At 37.0% G+C, this 15,906-nt stretch overlaps 1 protein-coding gene and 2 long non-coding RNA genes across 7 annotated transcripts in view; 1 reads left to right on the top strand and 2 right to left on the bottom strand.

Annotated features, from left to right (window-relative positions):
• The window catches only part of LOC110838342 (homeotic protein ultrabithorax), an 879,469-nt gene that overhangs the window by 695,838 nt on the left and 167,725 nt on the right, over positions 1-15,906 (bottom strand). The window lies entirely within an intron of this gene.
• The window catches only part of LOC110838347 (uncharacterized), a 36,593-nt gene that overhangs the window by 17,835 nt on the left and 2,852 nt on the right, over positions 1-15,906 (bottom strand). The window contains exon 2 of the long non-coding RNA XR_002546075.2: positions 15,570-15,711. This is a non-coding gene — a long non-coding RNA (uncharacterized LOC110838347). The remainder of the gene's footprint in view (positions 1-15,569; positions 15,712-15,906) is intronic.
• Positions 10,358-15,906, top strand: part of LOC110838345 (uncharacterized) — a 62,307-nt gene continuing 56,758 nt past the window's right edge. For 2 of the 3 annotated variants that reach the window (XR_002546068.2, XR_015533567.1), the window contains exon 1: positions 15,705-15,892. This is a non-coding gene — a long non-coding RNA (uncharacterized LOC110838345). Of the gene's footprint in view, positions 11,536-15,704; positions 15,893-15,906 lie in introns of those variants that run through there. The other variant, XR_002546069.2, reaches the window with a different exon arrangement.

Raw genomic sequence — 15,906 nt, 5'->3', positions numbered from 1 at the left:
ATAACCAAGATAGCCCGGAAATTGTCCATCCAGACACTTAGGCGAGCAGAACGCAGGCAAGTCATCGTGGAATGCGTCAAATTTCAATGAAACTCCCACTCACTCACTTTTTAGTGCAGGACATTTATTGAAATGCCGATTGTTACTCGGCTAGTCAAATAATGGCCAACTTTCTTCACGAAACCAGAAGGTTCATTACCGTATTCACAAAACCCATCTACCGGACTCGTTACTGCATCCAGTTAGCTTCATCGATTGACGCTCTAATATCAAATCCCATAAAATAAGTTCAGCCTTTCCCGAACTGTTACGTGTATACAGACAAGACATGGAGGACGGAAATTTTCCTCCAATAGGCGGTCCGCAGTGTTCTGAACGAGCCTTAAAGTGCCTTGTGCATGGAAACATAATTTGAGGTATTTAACGTAACCCTTCCTTCCCTGGGGATAAGGTAGCCCGAACGTGAAGTTCTCCGCTCGTCTCCGTCTAGTACTAAGTTTAAGAATGGGGGTAGCTTTCGCTAATTTTTATTTCCGTACTGCCAATATAAAAGAAAACAATTTACCATTTAAAATTAAATTAATATCTAAATAATCACATTTTAGCCCATATTCGTAAATCAATTACTGTGATTTGTGTTGACTTCCCGAAAACTGTCATTCGTCTTCTGAACTTTAAAATCTGCACCCCATTTATCCTGGCACTAGTGAATTATCAATTCTCTTCTTCAGGGTAGAATAAAGGGTAATATGAATAATGCTTCAATTTGTGTAACTTGGCTTATAATACAATGTTACATTAAGGTTTACGATTCTGCAAATTAATAAGCTGATTTTATGAAGATTACAAAAAATAATACAATATAATTACTAATCCTTGTAGAAATTACTTGAGACAAATCTCCGGTCTCCTCGACTTCAAATTCACTCTAAAGCTATTTTTCTTACAATTCCCCGCCGACCGTCACCTCATCTGTTACTGTTTACGTATGGTGAGTATTATGTATGAAAAGCACTTAGGAAAAACTGCAAATCTCCGAACTTGTCATTGAAGAGAATTTAAATTATATGGCTTAAAATCCTACAGCATGAAAAAAATCCTTTAAGTTAGCTTCAATGCCCTTAACAGTAGAGATCTTTCTCCACTTGAGATCCACTATCCACAGAGACCATGTATTACACAGCCTGTGACACCTAACTACAAAGCTACCCCCTCACACACCTCGTCCACCCTTGACGTTCTCATTAACTACATTAATTAACTAGGACTTTAGAGGAGCAGCAAAAGGCTACAGTAATATATAACAGTCTAGGAATACTAGCGCTACGGACATTGCATTATTACAGGACCACGTGCGAGACACCCCTCCCACGACATGGATAGAGGGGTTGGGGATAGGTACCTAACTGTGTTAAAACCTTTTGTTTCCACGCTTGATTTAAAGAGCATACAAATTCCTCTGCATGCAACATACCCCTCAACCTTTTCCATTTACCACCTGCAACTCCCCACTCGTTTTGGAAGCAACCCCTGTAATTCAGTCGCTTCTGCGCTTACACACAGAACACCAAAGTTAGCAGCTTCGACCCACGTTAAAAGTGCTGTGTGATTTTGTTACTCTGTCTACAGAATAATTCTTAAATTCTCAGATGCATTAGGTCTAACATGAGATGATAAAAGCGGTTTAAACCCATAACATTGACATTTTTTATTTTCAGTAATAATAAATTTGCCTTCTAAAATAAAGGTAATTAATTAGAAATACTTTAATGTTACAAAAAATTATATTCCAAAGCAAAGAACACAACTGGCTGTAACCAAACTGCACGCTTCAAAGCTATTGAAGGACCGTGCGGTTAAAATACACCAGTACAAAGTTGCTAACTTAACTACACTGCTACTCTGAGCTGTCTTCACTCGAGTGATCTCAGCTGTTCGAATTGTAACGTCGTAGGATTTTTCCGTGTTATTGAAGTATGCAATTTCGTGATGGCTTCTGTAATTATAATTTATATACTCGTAGAACTGTGAACAGAAACTATTCCCAAGGATCAGCACACATTGTTGTTCTACCAAATTTAACGACAACCAACCAAAAATATACCAAGATAATATAATTTTAATGATTAGACTACGGTACCTTAAATTCAGATAGACCTCTGTTAAACTGTGTGGAGCTCAGATGTAAAATCATCAAAGCATTTTGATCCTACACGATTTCGTAAGTTGGTAGACAATATCCTACGCCTTTTGAAGCAATAACTCTCCAATAATATGAAATACAGCCCACAGTCTCTCTCTTTCTCTGACAAAGCAACTCATCCACGGGTCCAGCATTGTATATCAAACAAGAGCTTACTGTCTGATTCTAACCTTCCTCCAACCTGTAACAACTTGTGATACTTTTTTATTCCTTTATAGTGACATAACATTCGTACAGTCGTTGGCAATTATGGTACGTGTGGTAACAGAAGAAGATTTCTGTGCGTGCTAAAACAGTTTATGACTCCGTATGTTCCAGTAGGCTATAACTCAAAATGTATACGAAGTAGCTTACTAAACGTATTTAAAAAATTTCCGACATCGAAATCCAAGCACATAAAAACAAATAACTAATCACTTAATACATCTCTAAACGTTTAGAAGTACTGATATTTGCAAAGGCGTATGGGAGGTGTGACAGACGTGTAGGTATATTAAAGTTTGGTTGGCAGGCCTGAAGTTAAGATACCACTTAGAAGTAGTAGTCTATATCGGAGGGCAATAATAAACAGATCTTAAAGTAACAGAGTGTACAGTTTGGACTGGATTCATCTAGCTCTGCTGTGACAGGCTGTTGTGAACATTGCAGGCTAATGAACCTTCAGATTCTATAAACTGCGGGTAATTTATTGACCACTTTAACTAGTACTAGCTAAACAAAAGATCTTTTCTGCATGTAGTTAGATGTTGCAGAAAGTACACAGCGTGATATGAAGTCATTATTTTTACTGCACTGATATCACAAAGCAAATATGAAAGAAAATTTTCCGTGGCCAAAGAACTGCGCCAAGGCAGAGTAAAGAGAACGTGTTTACAGCAGGGACACTTCTCTTTGCCAAGACGTCCGGACCGGCTCTGGGGTGTATTCTCCCATCGAATGGACAAAGGTACTTATTTATTTGGCGATAATATGGTCGAAGCTTGGAGCCAACAACTCATCTGCAATTAGTACTGAGGTCTAGAATATAATGTAGGAAGCTTTACGTCTTATAAGGCTTCATAGCTTGGTTGTTCTCGCGGCAGTACATATTTCTTTTGTTCACATCTTTTAAGGCCTTGAGCAATCTAGATGGTTAATATGGGCCTTACTTAAAACATATCAACAGAAAACCACCAAAATGATACAAGGTGACAGACAGGCCGACACTCCATCTTTTAATTAGCGTTCTACATTATACTTAGGTATAAGAAAACCGCCCTATGCTTTTGAAATTTCTTCTCATTTTACATTTAACGGCGATATATTAACGGCAGTGATTATTCAACGCGAATATTGATAAGTCTATGAAGATGATATTGTTAGGCAAGGTTTGGTTAAAGCTATCTTCACCTATTTCAAGGTAGTATACTGTTGGGGCTTGCCTGGAAAAAGTGAACAAAATCACGGAAAATTCAGTGTTGATAGTGTTCTGGCAAAGAGGTTCGAACCGGACGCCTCCCGACTACAAGACACAAGTGTTAATCTGTGTCTCAGATAAGTTTCCTTCATAAGAGATATACCGTGACTTGAACAGTAGGGATTTTAATCCTAGCCTAATATTTCAACTCTCTGGGTTCATCGTGTTATGGAACTGTGTGTACCACATCTACCGCTGTATATGTATGCATGTAGAAACACGAAGTGACTGCATCACCAGTTCCTAACCAATCCATCTCTTGATTTATGGTTGAAATACCCATCGTTCCTGGAATGGTTTCAAAGAAGAACCAGGTTTAAAAAGAAATGTACGAAGATTAGGAGAGGAAAATGAACAAGTGATCAAAGACACGCACACAAGCATATGGCGAAGATATTAATAAAGAATAAAAAAATTAGTTAGTAGTTCAAAGGTAGTTTTTAAGAGGGGGCAATAATAAATCCTTGACATGTCAAGAGGCAGTAATAAAGAAAGTGTAAATAAAATCAATTAGTAATTAAATCTGCCGATTAACCTGTTCATAATCATCAATTTGCATTTGGCATAAAGCTTTCAAGTACAAATCTATATATTTGATCACGGGCTACATTGCTGGTTATGAAATGTCATAAATGCTTGTACGCCTAGGCTTATAGGCTGTGCTGTATCACGTGACTACGAGCAGGTATGACTAAATGGTGCCCTGAAGGCAGAGAGCAACTTTCGATAGAACATGCCACGTTCAGGCAGGGACTTCTCTATAACATATTCGAAGATGCTATGGTAAATCCATTTCACGATCACACTCGAATTTTCTGTGCAGCGGTTCCTTATATCGCCTATGCATACCTGCAGTTCCAGTTCTGATCAGATCACTCTTTCTGTGACTTTTACGCATTAGTTCAGACATGCCTTAGGCTTTGTTGTTGCAAATTTCGTTCCTCCAGGTTATACCGCTAGAATGTTAGTTTTATTTATTCTAGGTTAGTAATAACGCACAGAGAAAATGGAATACTTTGCTTTACTTACAATCACCTCTCTTGACACAAAGAATCCTCAAATATGGAAATTTTCTTTATATTTTAAAATCATAAGTGATGTACTACACTTAGTGAATTGATACTCGCCTAATATGATCGTCAATTATAATATTGAGTTATGTAGATCTATTAATTGGCAAAAGGATCTATTAAAATCTCAGGCATTCTCAACCTTATCTATAATCGAGGCAACATCCACAGTTTCTTGTAGAACGCGGAAAGCGAATTGAAATGTTCATGAAACTTAATTAGAATTCTGCTAAATTATTATTATAAAGTACCTGATTTTGCTTCATTATTCTTCCAATACTGAAATTAATTTATGTTGTTTCTTTTCGCATGAATCCTTTGAAATTTTAACAGTCAGACGCTAAAAAGTAATTGATTTAGAGATTTTCGATAACCTCACTGGTTGCACACTACTGGTAAGTAGTGGCGTCATTGACGAAGTGTGTTTTCGGTTGTAATGTATGCATTTTTATAATGCAAGGTAACACAGACTGCCAAGAACCAGTAAAATTTGGCTATGTCTCGTCACAATTGCCTCTTTAACATTTATTCTATGTAATTTTCTATGCACGTCAGTTCCTTCATAAGACAGAAACAGAGTTTTAATTAAATAAAACCATGTAAGACTACTTTAAAAAACATTAATATATAGACTAGGTCTAGAGTCCTGTACATATGAAGTCCACTAAAATGTATCTTAACATTTATTGTTTATAAAAAAATAGGCTAATATCAATGAACGTATAGTGACTATTGGATAGTTTAAGCTCAGAGATCGCCTGATCGAATTCCGCTTGAGGCACCAATATTATGCCGCCTTCTCTGTATTGCGGTGACATGCAGCCACAGCTGATGCTATTAACCGATCACCCTTCAAAAATCTGTACCAAATGAGTTCACAATTTTAGAGCCAATTGTAATTGCAGCAGGCCAAATACACGAATTCTTTAGAAAAACTATATAAGAAATAAGTAAAGTTTGTCCCACTATACGCCATGTAGGCGCTTGGGGGGAGTGGAGGTATAGCCCCTCTCTTCCTTGACCTCGGCACTAGATGGGGGTGAGTGGTCAGCATCACGCCCCGGCCGGCTTTACCCCCGGGTAAGAACTCCGGTACCCATTGTAGAGGAGGCTGGGTGGGCCCCAGAGCCGGTCTGGACGCAGAGGCTAGAGGAAAAATCCTCTGCCCCCGTCGGGGATCGAACCCCGGCCATCCAGCCCGTAGCTAGTCACTATACTGAGAAATAAGGGTGAAAAATAATGTGTTACGACCTACTTAAAACTGTTTAAAATAGCTACTACTAAAGGCTATATGAAATTTAAATGGCACTGCTTCTTTTAGTAAAGCAACATGATCAGACCAAGGCATGAAGGGACCAGAGGAGTAAGAGGGTTGTAAAATGAGGAAAATTCATGTCATTATGCAGGAAGTAGGTTTCTAATTCAACACAATAAGCAGTTCTAGCTTCTGGTCTAGACTTGGTGGTTGTTTGGGGGGGCAAAGAGACGCTAAGGACAGCAGTATCATAAACGAGCCAAGAGTCTGTGTGCAGCCAGGGGTGTGCCAGTCGGTCGCCGACACCACAGTCCTGAAACCCTCCCCCAATCCCAACGACGTCCACAAAACTAAAATCAATACTAAGAATGCTACAAGAGCAGTCTGAGTGTGATTCTAACTGCAGCTGTATCACCCACCTTGCTTCTATAATAAGAGAAATGATGTTAGCATTATATAACACTTGTAAATTTATGTTCATGTTATAAATATATATGAAAAATGGGCCATCAAAATATACGCGTTACAAATTAATAATAGACCTACTTTTGCATCACATTCTTAATTTACCAAAGACAGTATAAAAAATGTTCCTAATGAGTGGTGCAAATGTATACTGTGTTAACGAGACTCTATAATTGCCATAACCACCTCACGTTTCGTGTTCTGTGACGAGCTGGTTTCCCTCCGACTACACTTGCCTTCTAGGAAGTGTCTCCCGTGACCCAGCGAACTGTTGGGCTCCATAAAAGGGAAGCAATGTCTTGACCTGCTGAGCGAATATCAGCTTTTGAAGTTTTTTAAGCAATGTTTTATCGCATAGTGACGAATAACAGGATAAATGATAAAAGTGTTAAAGTAGTCGGTATTGGCCTAACTGTCTAGATATATCCCTGGAGTGATAAGAGAAAATCACGAAAAATCCTAGCAAAGAGTAGCCGGTCTTCGAAAATTCGAAATACGAAGCTGGAATGCTAATCATAACAAACTGGTGTTTTGCTAAAAAGGATAAGATTAGAGAATAGAATTAAAACAGCTTTGAAAGGAAATAAGCAAGAAAATCCTTGTATCATTACAGGGAGGATAGTGGGATTTTTTGTGATTGCAAGGAAATGTCGGTTCTGCATAGGCCTCAAATTTCGTAGCCAGCTTAAACCACTTTCGTTCGGAGAATAAGATCTGTGTGATTGCTTTATGCAACCTAAAGCACGCCATAAACATTAATAACAACATTAATTTAATAACACCAAAGTAACCAAATACAATGGCCTACTAAGAATATCCCTTACTCGTAAATAATATAAAGGCCTACATCCTACTATTTCTGCGTTCTAGACTGATGTCCAGAGCTCGCATTCACTTATATAAACATTAAGAGTGGCAGTGTCAGTGCCCAGAGTCCTTTGCGACGTCTAGTCACGTATTTTAGAAATAGTTAAACATATTTATAGTCCACAAGTAGCCCAGATTTCTGATTGGAAAATAGTAAACATTGGTTTATTTAAACAGAGGATAAACCACTTCAAAGCCACAATGTAACAAAGACGAAGACATTAAAACAGACATATTAGCTTATGAATATGGAACAAAGATGTGTTTCACGTCGATCTATTACGAGTGAAATAAACGGACTGTTCGACCGGAGGATGGAGAGGGGAGGCTTTACTATTTAATGACCAAATAGGCTACCGAAAATTTAAATAGGCTTTTAGTTTCTGGTATTGTTTCAATATCCTACGACATCTAGTCCTGTAAACGTTTGAAGCTACTACAAATACTGCAACTCTTCCACGTTTAGCGTATAAAAACACAAGAATTTATAATACTCAGGAATTTTAAGTGATGTTTATAACAGATAACAATTCAGATAATTTATGCAAGACTTGAAAATGTATTTCCAAGCAGAAGGGACTTTCGACTTCCACAATTACAAAACTACGACTTAAACAAATTCCTACGTAAAATATAAGACAGGTTTACTTTAATGTGAAATTGGTGTAGAAAGTTATTTCCTTTAAACTGAGCGCGCGAGACAGAATGTGTGTATGTGAAATGTTTCTACTGCCACTTTCGTCTGCCAGCTATTAGTTGTCGCTGATGACAGTCAAAGTGACGTAACAAGACACAGACTACTTCCAGACAGAAAACTCTGTCACTTGGAATTTCCATAACAACACAAAGCAGAACGTCTGAAGGAGGAGTGAAGGCAGAACGAACACTACAGACGCTTTCAAACACAAAGAATCTACGAAGCTGTTGGAACGCAGCCCTTAAAAATCTCTCCAATACCTGTAAATACACTTATCTGCTACTTTTATAATAAATAAATAAAGGTCATCTGACTTGGCATCCTACATTTTCTAGAGTTTTGCAAAATTAAAAATTGGAGAACTTCCTCGCACAGAGAACAAAGCAGAACATGCCTTCTAGCCGTTTTCTCGTTGTTTTAGGTACTCACTCTGATTGGCATATAGTGATGGGTAGTAGGGAGAGAAACTGTGTCCATTTCCAGGAATGCCTGGTAGGCACTGACCCTCCTAACCGACATTCATACTGCCTGTCTGTTGCGTGCTACCTTCAAAAACGTAGTTTTCTTCCTTCCCCCACCCCCTCAAACACAAGGGATTGTTCAGCCCCATATTCTCATATTCTTGCCACTAGGTATGTGCGATCAGAGGACGGTTGCTACCTGCTACCTACTAGCTAAGTAACATCTCGCATTGCATTAGGAGCGCGTTTTAGGAACAAGTACAAATAGAAGTCTACGTGTTAGAGACGGTTTACATAAATGGGATTCTAACAAACATATTTCAAATATGAAATCAATGTATGCGTATGTCACTGTGCTTAAATGTCAGGCATAATATCAATGTGTTTTGTAAGAAATCTTGTAAGCACCTACTCCGGCCGATAACTTATTTGTCAGAGTCTGTGACCTTATTTTGTAAATTTCGATAATCGTTCCTCATTTGAAAATTTACATAATCGATAAATTTTCAGTTAACGCATCCCTCGCGGATAAAGAATTATATTTGTTATCGCTCTGGAAAAGATAAGTGTTAATTCTGTAACACTTGCACAAGATTTAGGCCTGTGTCATCATTGTAAATCGACTCAGTGATGTACCTAGACCTACAAGGGCAGTCCGTCTACTCGCAACCACGTCAACTACACAGCCCACGCATACACAAGAACTTAAATTTTCTAAACATTTACATCATTGGCGGATCAACGTGGTATTAAAAACAAGACTTTACAATAAAGAGGAAAGAACACGTTTATGTCGGTTAATATCCTATTACACCACTTATAGGGCTCTTTTAAGAAAGGAGCAGGGGTTATTTTTGCATTCAAATCAATTTAGTCATAGTGTACCGTACAAGATGTGCGTTTTCCTGCATTTCATTTCTCATTATATTTACAAAACCATCGCCATACACATTTTACATAGCAAAACCCAGCACTGAAATCAGTACATAAAATGTTCGGTAGGTAGGTAGGTAGTACATTTTGATAATAAACAGATTCTTTTATATTCAAATTAAGCCTACATAATTTACAACCGTTCTAAAATTGAAGAGTACTCTTGCACAAACAGATGATAGCTTCCTTCAACAAAAAATCAATACAGAAGGTTATTGACCAAACTCCATTATAAGAAATGCTTTACCCAAGCTTTAAGAGCTAGGCAATGCGCCAGAAAGTCAAAAGCCCTAACTCACACTACCCAATAAGGGGAATTAATTCTCTGTAACGATGGTTTGTTGCCAACATTCCATAAACAATGTAGTTTGTGTAAAAACTGTCTTCTAAATGTGTAAGCCTAATTATAAATCACCAGTTTAAACATAAACAGATTCATTTTTTATAACTTTGGCGTGGCAGTAAATAGGTTATTACAATCTTCAAATTTAAGTATCAATTTGGATTAAGCACTGCATAATCATGTGATAACCATACGACATGAACCAAAGTTCGTATTTTCTTTCTTGGAAGGCTCATATTTAGAGTGTTATCACGTATCATAAGTAATCGATTTCAAAACTGCATGTTTAGAGTTCGTCGCTAATAAATTTTTTAATACAAAGGTTTCGGCTGGAATATAGGCCAATGCCCTTGGTTACCAGGTTCGAAACGGGAATGGTGGAACAAATACGCTGAATGGTAACATTATATTATTCTTCCTCTTAAAATAATGTAGGTTAAAATATTCAATAATGAAAAAATTGTGATAATTTCATTGCAGATAAGCGACTAAGGGTTCTGTGGTTTGAGGATCTCCTACTCAAGAAAAGAAGAATTTTTCTCCTGCAGTGGATGGGACGGTCAGGATTAATCTCCACTATCTTCCGGTGAAAAATAATAGCTTTCCTATAAAATGATTCAAAGATCGTGAAACCATCACAAGTATTCATTTTAAAAGTTCAAACATAGGTGGACTAAAGGCGTTATCTATGGGAAACACAAAAACTTCTGGACCTTTTAATTTGTCTTATGATTTCACAGTCGAATTTCTGACAAAAGACTAAGAACCGATACACATCAATCCACGCTGAAAATAAAGGCAATATGTTAATCGGAAATGTTAACCACCTACAAGACTGCACGGAGTGACAACCCAGAAAACTACAATCGACATTCAGATGAACCTAACGTGAAAGTGCTGTTATTTAAGATGTCCCATAGTAATTACATTCTGACATATTTCATCATCTCATCTGAGCAGAAATGAGTTTCCAGTATTAATTTTAAAAGAACGCGTGGAAAGAAAGATTTGAAGTGGAGGAAAGCCGCGCGCCATATCTGTGGTATGACGAGCTGTGATCGCCCGGGTCTGATCAGACCCCGCCTCACAGACATCGACCGGTTTTGTTGGTTCATTCGGTCTGGCTCGGAGAGCTAAAACCAGCCCTGAAAGAGCGAGGCAGCCAGCCGAGCTCCTGCTTCTACCTCGGGCGTCCCCGGCCAGTGATGGCAGCCATCTTTCCACTTATTTCCCAGCATCCTCCCGAAGTATCCGCCATAGCAACTGGACGCTTCCTTGTTTTAACCTAATTCTTGTTGTGCTCAATTTTATCTGTTTTCTTGAAGCTTTACAAATTATAATTAGTCTAAGTGCATCTAGTTTCATTGTGTGGGATTTGTAAATGATTTTTGCTGTGCTAATGTTATCATTTAATGGCTGCTTTTACTGCTTATTTGTTCTTTCCTTTTTTGCTGATGCTTCATGAATTTGTTGTGCCCAGCCTTTTATGTATGTGCGAATCGCTTTTACGTAAATGTGTGTGTGCGTGTGTGTGTATGATAGCAAATTATATCAACTATAGTCAGTGCGACGTGCAACTTAATTTTATGACGTCAGAATTCGTCCAAACATCCATCATACGTATTTAATTCTGACTCCAATGTAGGTCTGTGTTTGGCCAGACTTGAGAAAATATACTTATCCAAAATATGAGACTAATATATTAACCTTGTGCTGAAGAAATTAATTTTCAATTTTAGAATTATTTAAATTAACATGCAGTTTCGTCTCATGTGCACATTGATGGTAAGGAAGAGACATTTCTTTAAAAATATCTAGACCAACAATTGCAAGTAGAAAGTAGCTTGTACCTTGAGTGAAATTTAAAACTTGCCGTTTGTTATAAAGTTGTGTGCTATGCATAAAGAGTAGTTTCAGTCAGTCTACTTCATGTAGTAATAGAAGTGTTTTAGAGAAATAGATTCTTATATGTATGTTGCTTCTTCACAACATTTTTTGGCCACAATTATCTAATATGAAAATTTATTGTTAATAACTTCAAGTCTACGGAAGGAATAGGAGTATATTTTAACAATTCAGTTGATTGAATGAATCTCATAACAATTAAAGTCTATGCTGTTGACTTCTTGATGCTTAGTAACTAACATTTATTCCTTTTCTGCTTAATTTTGAGGCAGATTAACTAACGAATGAGTTTTATTTCCCCTCCCACTTACTATCAAAATAAAGGATTATCATGAGAAATAGAACAACCATTCTTAACATACCAAAGTAATTTTTACTAAATTTTCATGGCTTGTGTCAATGAAAAATAATTTTCTTTTAACCAAAATTATCCCCTCATTACTGTATCTAAACTATCTTGTCCACCCCGGCGCTACTAAAATTAGAATCAACGTTGTTTGCATTCATTATAATACTATGACTGTGGGAATAATCTATTTACTGTGTGAACATTTTGTCATAATAGTTTCGTTTTTGGCACACAAATAATTTAGCATTATGGTCCATTCGAAGAAATAGTATTATTATTGAAATCCAGTGCCTTTATATTTGGCCTAACTATGTACGCCTACGGACGAGAGGGCTTAAAATTACTGAATTACGAATTTCATTAGATATAAATTGCTGGCAATTTCGCTTTCGCCAAGTATTTTTACTTCACGATAGACACGGTATAATATCACAAATATTTACGAACCAAACAATATCCATAACCAGTAGTGTGTAAATGCAATGGGTTAGGCTATAGAAACTGATGACCACCCGATAATAATTCAGATATATTCTGTTCCTCGAATTCTCGGTAAATTATGGTCTTCATGTGGGCTCCTTTACGGAGTTTCTTGTTGAGTAACAACAAATATTGTATGGGGTATACGACTATGTTAGTATATTTTAAGAGAAATTTAATTCACTATTATGTGAAAACTAAAATAAAATCCTCCACTGAAAATCACAAAATTTTTCTTGTCTTACATTAGTTTCGTACATGATGTTAAGTTTTAGTTTGCGCATACAAAATTAGGCCTTTAAAGCCTACCAGAAATGATTATATATAACCTGCTTTAAAATAAATAGTTCTTACATTCTCCCAAAAAATATATCTATGTTTCACATGCTTCTCAGAAAATTACAATGATTATTTACTTAAACAGAATCAACTTACTGATCTGTGCAATGGATACGAGTTGCCTTTTCTCTGAGTTTATAAATTAATTTGGATTTATTCTCGTACTGACACGTGACTGTTATGACTACTGACTTAAGTCAGAACAATGTAAGAAAGCTCACAAATCGCATAACACAGATAAGAAATAAAATAATAATAATCATATCAGAGGGCTGGAAACTGTAAAATACGTAAAGTCTCGTCTAGGACAAAAGAGGTGATAATGATGAGTGTTATTTTTATACGGTAGGCTTAGGCTATAGGCGATCCTAGTCAAAGAGAGGATGCCCTTAATGTTAAAACATTATTCACACTCAATCCTGCATACTCTGAAATACTAGAACTTCCTCGTAGATATAACTCGATATTATTGGCGTAAAGTACTATATAAGCCTAATTATTTATATTATATATCAATATGGGTCCAACTTTAGTATGCCTGTACCGATATTGTGATTTCCATATTAGTTAATCTTTGCTCTTAACAGTCAATGAATGACTACTTTGTACAATTCGTATAGGACTACAGCCTAACTTAATCAAAACAAGAGATAAGCTCATACTGTCGATTAACATTATTTGTAATCTTCACCTCATATTATAAGGGTAATAAAGTTAAGGGCGAGATGGGTGGAGCATGAAGCATGCATGAAACAGTCGTGAGCAGGAATAAGAAATTTGTGTGAGAAAACGTAAAGAGAAGAGACCATTTTGAATATGATGACTGACTGATTTTATAAAAGTAATCTGAAAATAAGTGAGGGGGAATTGGACTGGTTTCATCTGGCTCTGGATGGATTCCATTGCCAGATTCTTGAAAAACAAACACAGTTCTGGTAATGAACACCTTTTTCATAAAATATTAAACATCTTTATTAGACGATTGTCTATTAGTTCTTCAAAAATGACTCTTTTAAATGTGATTAATTATGGCGACATTCTGAATAGACGAATATACTTGGATTTAAAGAAACTTTCGAATTTCTGTAGGTTTAACCTGCTCATGGCATTGTCCTGACTTTGGCCAGATCGTATGATCAAACTGGAGTCAATATCTTTCACATCCATGTAATACTTAGGCCTATTTGAACAGAACCTAACAGTGTCAACATCGTAAACCCCTTTTTCCCGGACGCCCGGGTATGATTCTGAGGCAATTAAATTTCCTTATTACAGTGTTTATATAATACAGAGAGTATGTTTAATATGTGTTACCAATTTAACAGGAACCAAAAATGTTTATTTGTATTCTGCAAGTTTAATTTTCGGCAGAGATTGGCCTGTAAGTGCCCGTTTTCGAAATCCCAGTTTCAATCATGTTCATCGAGTCTGGAATGTCGTGTGGTTTTCTTAGCTCGTGATGACAAGGCTTTTAAAACTTATTTACAAATTCTACGTGTTATGATTCTTTCTCTTTAGCACTGCGTGGTGAAGGCTGTGGGGTGCAGCCACAGCTGGGAATAACATACGCCCGAAACGTAAAGATAATTAATAACCCGATCTCTCTAGACGAGAGGAAGGAGAATCTCCTTTGACGACATACTGAACATATTTTATCACCATCAACAACACACAAAATATAAAAGGCATGTGCGCCCTGAAGCGTCATATACAGATCTGAACAGAATCTATTCACGAAAGTTACACCGACTGAAATCCATTTTAAGTACAATCAGAATTATCACTTGTTACAAAGGTAGTGTATGTAACGCGTTAACCTTGCAGCAATGAGACTTACATGTATTTTAAAAGTCGGTATGTCTCAACGAATACAGTCCTAAATCGGGATTTTCGTGGGGTCTTTTAGGTTCAGACAAATTTCTATGTGGTATTCATAAAAGAGGAAGGTTCTTGATTTCGGAATTTATTAACATCAACAATAATCTTGTAGATGAATTGTGTAGTATGATATGATTATTACAGATCCAATTTGAGTAAAAATTTAGTGCACAACAGCAGGCCTATAATCCGGTAAGCCATAATTAGGCCCTAAGTTTTAACACTATACTTCATAATAAATTGTAATGGCAGACCTCAAATACCTATCCTATTTGTCTTGTTTAGCCCTTTAACTAGATGGATTGCGGGGTGAGAAGAGATAAGTAAGGAAATAGGCTAAGCCCAACAGGAATGGTTTATGTTCTCGACAACCGACGCCTTAGCTAGGATTTGTAAGATGCTGTTCTATCTATACACACTTCAGATACTTTTAGTTTATAGAAACAGAGACTGATGGCGAAGGAACAAGGAAACTCTGTTTAAAGATTGAAGTAAGAAAAAAAATTGAAAGGATGGCGTGTAGAAAAGACGAATGATAAAATGCAGGACGTTTCCACACGAACTTTAAACATGGCAGTTCTGTTGAATGCAATGGCCATGCCAGACACCAACTAACACTTTGGCGCCTACAGATTTAAGGTTCTAAATTTGAACACTGTCACTGGACTAACTTATGCTATTTTGAAATAAATGCTTAACGGAAACCAGTCGCGAGGCTCAAAATAACTGCCATTAAATGAGAGTCAAAATTCAGTCTGTTTCCGTTACAAAATATCCGATCTTCCTTGAACTGCTAAAATATGCCGAATCATTGTTCATTTTGGTCTACTCTAACCTTATCACAAAAATAAATAGAACTATCTCTTACCTTACTCGTGTTAGGGTACGTGAACTAGGGCAGAAAATGAACCTTGTAGTTTTGTAGATAGTTTACCAATGTTCTGGATTAACATTTCGCCTGAATCTTCAGTGTATAACTCAGAATCATGGAAAGTTCGGCATAAACATTTCTGAAAGCACACAAATCTGGAAAGCCTCGTCATAAGAAACACACGATTTCTATGATGTTGGAAAGACACAAAGAAGCCAAATGTAGCCATTACTTTACACATAAAATGTACCTAGCCGCAGTGTAGACCTACTGCAGCTGTGGGAATACGAACAGTAATGCATTAATCTTGATTTATAAATGTAAGTCCCTGTCA

The sequence above is a fragment of the Zootermopsis nevadensis genome, unplaced genomic scaffold, assembly GCF_977971745.1.
Source record: "Zootermopsis nevadensis isolate Lab colony 2312 unplaced genomic scaffold, Znev_1.0 Znev_ptg000001l, whole genome shotgun sequence".
Lineage (NCBI taxonomy): Eukaryota > Metazoa > Arthropoda > Insecta > Blattodea > Termopsidae > Zootermopsis > Zootermopsis nevadensis.
Note: the sequence above shows the minus strand (reverse complement) of the source record. Positions and strands in the feature narration are given on the sequence as shown.